The following is a 5,597-nucleotide window of genomic DNA, read 5'->3' on the forward strand; positions in this document are numbered from 1 at the left end:
ATCTCTATCCCATCCACACACTACTCCTTTCCCCTGCCGAGTGAGTCACGCCTACCCCGAAAGGGAAATGGCTTAATGGTGTAATAATAATAATAAAAAAAGTACTTTTTACATTTTCTTAACTTTCAGAAGGCTTCGTTTAATTTAATCCGCTTAGCAAATATTTGTAAGCTGAGTACTTCCCACAAAATCCATCTTTCCTGTTCACTTTAAGGTGACTGTCTCAGTAACCGTGACGGTCCCAAAAATCATGAAACTTGGTTATAACTGGCATATATTGTTTAGAAGCATGTTGAAAGTAAAATTTCATGATAAAACTGATTTATTTTTAACATGTCATAGTTTCAAATGAAATGTCAATTAATTCAAATTATATGAAAAGCATGGAAATGGACGTCACGATTCCTGGGACGCCTACCTTAGGTGCATGTGGAATGGAATGGCAAAATACAACATTTCAGTAAACATTTTCAAGAAATCTCGAAAATTGTAAAATAAGCTTCAAGGTGGATCTCTTAAAAACCTAAATGCACTTTCACTGATATAAAACATCTAAAATCGGAAAATTTTACGTAAAATCTGATAAATTTAATGATTAAAAAAGTATAATATTATCAGAGGGTAGTGAGATGACCAAAAAAATTATTTGACATTTTTTTGAGGTATGTGCTTAAATTGGGGTTTCCTATAAGGCGGATAACACGTTATATAAAAAAATAGATATCACGTTTAGCTACCACAAATTGGTTGAATGTTTTCAATGTTTGATCAATTCAAATAATTTTTCATATTTTACAAATTTTTTAAAAAATTTCTATATATTAAGAATGTATTATGAATTTTGCATTTTTAGAGTTTTAAAAACCGAATAATGAAACAATCATATTTTAGAAAAGACCACGGTTAAGTGTAATAAAATGTCTGTACAAATAGCAGAATTTTTTGTTATGAAAATTAGGACCTGGAACCGGGTCTTTTGTACCAAAATTTTGATGCAAATATTCGAATTTTTTCGGGAAGCCTGGAAAACCCCTTTAGAAAAAGAATTTTTTATCAAATTCGAATTTTTATAAATGAAGGGCCACACTGCATACTGGCGTAAGTACCAAATTTTCGAAAATCGGTTTATTGACTTCAAATACTCGTTTTTCCCTAACTTGTATCCCTGTCGAAGGTTTTGGTCCATTTCGACCTGGAAGTAGGTATAGGAAAAAAAAATCATTATATACGGGCGTAAGTGCCACGACGCTTGCTGGCGTAAGTGCCATGTTTTATATTATGGTACGTCACCGCGGAATAATTGATTTTCCGAGCACATGTCGATTCTGGTGTTTTAAAGTTCGTCTACCAAAATTATGAATCTCTGGAAAGAAATAGTTGCTGCAAAATTTACTTTTTATATGTAAAATTGAAGCTTTTTAGTACTCGCCGATCTTCGACCAGGGCTTTCTTGCACATGGTTATCTTTTTTAAAGTACCCATTTTTCGATTCAACAGAGCTAGACTATAGCTCAAAATACTGTTTTATTTTTCTCTTAAATTCAAAAATGAAACAGTTACACAACTTTTTATGTGTACAAATTTAAGTTTTTTGTTTGCTCCTCGATCTTTAACAAGAGCTTTGTCGCACATGGTTATCTTTTTAAAGTGATCTTTTAGCGACTCAATAGAGCTGACCAATAGTTCAAAAGAACTTTCTTGTTTTTTTGTTTTGTTTTTTAATTGAAAAAGAAGTCATTTACGCGATTTCTCATATATAAAAATCAGAGTTTATAGGATACGCTGTTCCGTTGTCAACGGAAAATTACCTCATTACCTCATTACCTCTGAGAAGGATGCTTCTTTCAGTACGTTCGTTTCATGGTTCAATAAAGCCTAACGGTACCTCGAAACGTTTTTCCGTTTGCTTTGAAATTGCTTTGCATTTAATTTCTAGTAGTTTTAAGATTCTTTCAAAGTGCTATCTATTTTTTAAAATGAGTTTGACAATAAGTCATATAACTGTTAGAATTTAAAAAATGATGCGCTTAAAGTTACAATTAGGACATTAGGACATCTGCGCTATCAACTTTATATAACTTATTAATTTGGACACCCTGAGCTAGAAATTTTCAACATCCATGTTCCAAGATAAAACCTTGTTCTTTTGCTTTAGAGGTACCTGTTTCTGAAAATAATTTATCATGCTTTCTTCTTTAAATGAAATTCTTTTTCTCTGCTAATTAATATCAGTTTTTTTGTATCCAAAGTCTCATTAAACTTGGACCTTTTCTTTTTGCAATGCCATAATGTGAAGTGGAGCAAATTGAAAGGTTCTATCTCGAGTTGATGAAATCTCGAAGCTTCAAAATGCAACATAAAATGTATTGGGAACACCAGCGTCATCAACTTTATGTAACCTGCTCATTTGAACTCCCCGAGCTAGAGCCTTTTAACTTCCATTATACAAATTAGGACCTTGCCATTCAGATGCGTGAAAATGTAAAAGTTTTTTATTTGTTAAAATACTTAAATGCTTTCTTTTGTTTTAAAAGTAATTATTTTTTAACATAATTCGTCATTCCTTCTCTTATAAATAAAACTATCCTACCCTACTAATTATTAACCGTTTTTTTATCCAAACGTCTCATTAAAGTTTGACCTTCTCTTGTTGCCACGCCTCGTTGTGCAGCAGCGGCATGCATTGCTAAAGATGTATCGATCTAATTTAAATTTCCAAACTCATTGTCGAACGTGTGTGGCAAGGTCCACATGGCGATTTATGCCAAAACTTTGGTAATTCCACTAGAATGCGTTGGCACCAGATTTCGCGGTAATGGAAACCCCGTATCAGAACAAATCCCGAAGGAAATTCCCCCACGATTTGAAAATGGTCACAATAATGTGGCATATTCGAACTCAAGTTTCCAGAGTGTTGCTCAATCGACTATTACACAGGAGACAGAAAACTTTTACAGCCTGTTCGTTTCTCTAATTTTCACCTTGAAAAGTCGACATTTAGTTGACTACTTATCGAACTTCCTTGACTTTCTTTGGAAATTTCTTTAAGCCTTTGAACTTTGAACTTTAATCGCTTTGTCTTTAACCTGTTTAATCTCTCCATTCAAAGGACGACTTTTATAGACTTTTTACGATTTCATATGACAAACTAAAATTTTTGCAGTAACGAGAAGATCTATTTGATACAATATTGAAATAGACATAAACAATAAAGTATTCTTGTGATAAAACATATTTGCGTACAAGTGGCGTTATTCCGAACCGTTCACTTGATCTTTTTTCGATTTTCTTGCAAGTTTTTAAAATGTATTAACCACTTGGAGTGTGAAGGTTTGTCTTCCTGACAACCCTCATATACTATATACTTCAAATGGTAGCCAAATCGAAATTCCTGAATGGCTCTTACACGTACGAGTGTGGCAGAGGCGAGGTCGTGCATTCCAATGTCAGAGTTAAAGACACAGGCGGCCGGAATTCTTCAGATAAAGCCTAATAATAAAAAATTCCCCTTTAGACGATTCTTATTCTTTCTTTTTCTCTCAATATTATAAAAAAGGTCTTTCCACTACCACTGTCCCTGTTTCAGAAATCGACACCCTCTTTAAATGCTCGCCCGACTTCCCTAACGGACCAACCGATCTCTCTAATATTGTCTACACTATACCTTCTACATGCCCATCCAACCTTATCAAATGCCTGCCACGATTCTCTAAATGCCGTCTACCTTTCTAAAAGCTCGCCAAAACTACCTAAACACCTGTACCATCTTAGCTGCCAGCCCAATCTCCCTAAATGCCTCCTACCTTCATTATGTCCCGATCAACTTCCACAAATGGCCGATCTCTTCCTAACTGCTGGACAAACCTCCCTTAATTCCCGCTACCTTCCCAACTCTCTGTCCAAACTCCCTTTAAATAAACGATAACTATCTAAGTACCTAAAAAATAACCGTAATTGCTACCTTCCTGATCTCTCGCCTAACCTCTCTAAATACCCCCTCCCTATCTAACTGCTAGACCGACCTCCTTAAATGCCTGCTACCTTCCAAAATCCCTGACAAACTTCCCTAAATGCCCTCTACCTTCCTAACTCCTTGAATAACCTCCAGAAATTGAAATTGAGATGCCTTTAACCTTAAGACATTAACTTAATTTACCATTTTCGTGTATATAACTAATATCTGAAATTTTTCGTCTCTGTTTGAAATTAATATATGCTCTTGCAGTTATTATATACATATATAATATTAATTTAAATTCTCCATTGGCTATTCTTAACAAAAAAGCACTATTTTGTTTTATATTCACCATTATAATAAATTCGCCACACAAGTAGCCATAAATATCTTTATGGAAAAAAAGTAATTTTTCACATTTTGCCCAACTTGAAAATTTGATGTACCTTGGAAACAAATTTATTGAAGAAAAATTTTTCATATTGAAAAAATGTAATAAACTGTTAATCAATCAAAAGATTATTATATGCAGATATAATAGAAAATATATTAATTTATTTTCAAAAGAAAATGTTTAATTATGAAACATAATATTTTAGAACGTATGAACACAGAAAAAAAACAGAAGATAAATTTTACATCGTTTTCCGATGAAAGATTCGCTGCATTAAAAATTAACTTTACAGGATAAACATTAACGAAATCTCGGTTAAACTTTCTTTTGTTTTTATCTAACAACACATGTGTCTTGAAAAAACCGTAGCTGTCTGACTAAAACTTTATCCCTCTAAAAAATTTCCTGCGACAAATTTTATCATTACTTTATTGTGTGAAATAATATAAAGTATAATAAGCTATAAAAAATAAAGTATCTCGTCCGAAATTTCGGGAGAACTAGTCCATTCCATTTTCCAAGTCCACACATTTTTTGGTACGACGCACCGTTCTAACTAACTGTTTAAACTCACCAAATGCCCGCCCAAAATCCCTAACTGGCCAACTTAAATGAAAATAAGATAAAACTAGGTTAATCCTGAAACAATGGCACGCGATTTGCGCGCGCAGGTGAAATCCCTTCCCGAGTCGAAATATTAGTCCTCTTTATATTCTCTTAAATTCTTTAGCCTCAGAGACTTTACATGGTTCTGATGAGGATAAATTCAATATAATTCAAGTACTATTTAACTATCAAAATATGCATAGATTTCCATTTGCGCATGTTTGTAGGTCTTACAACGGACTTAATTAAATACTTTTTAGATTCTCCTAGATCCTCCACCAGGTGCGAATTGATCTTCGGCCCACGGTCGGGCCAACCGTCGGGCAGTCGGTCCAACTTTGTGTACCACTGGTCGGGCCAACTAGGGAAACGATAATGGTCAACCGCCTATGGCTTCGTCGGCCCGACATTTGGTCCCATATATGGGCCATCTATTAAGATGATGCCGGCCCAACCTTCCACACATATAATTTACTAAAAAATGTATTCAATTTAAAAATTAAAAAATTTAATTACATTAATTTAATTTAATTTCTAACAACAATAATTTTTTTAAACTTTATTTTTGAAATTAGTATTATATCATTTTTAGTTTTCATCATTATTAAACACATCATTCGCAAAACCGTTACTTACACTTAC

This window comes from Belonocnema kinseyi, chromosome 9 (assembly GCF_010883055.1).
Source record: "Belonocnema kinseyi isolate 2016_QV_RU_SX_M_011 chromosome 9, B_treatae_v1, whole genome shotgun sequence".
Taxonomy (NCBI): Eukaryota; Metazoa; Arthropoda; class Insecta; order Hymenoptera; family Cynipidae; genus Belonocnema; species Belonocnema kinseyi.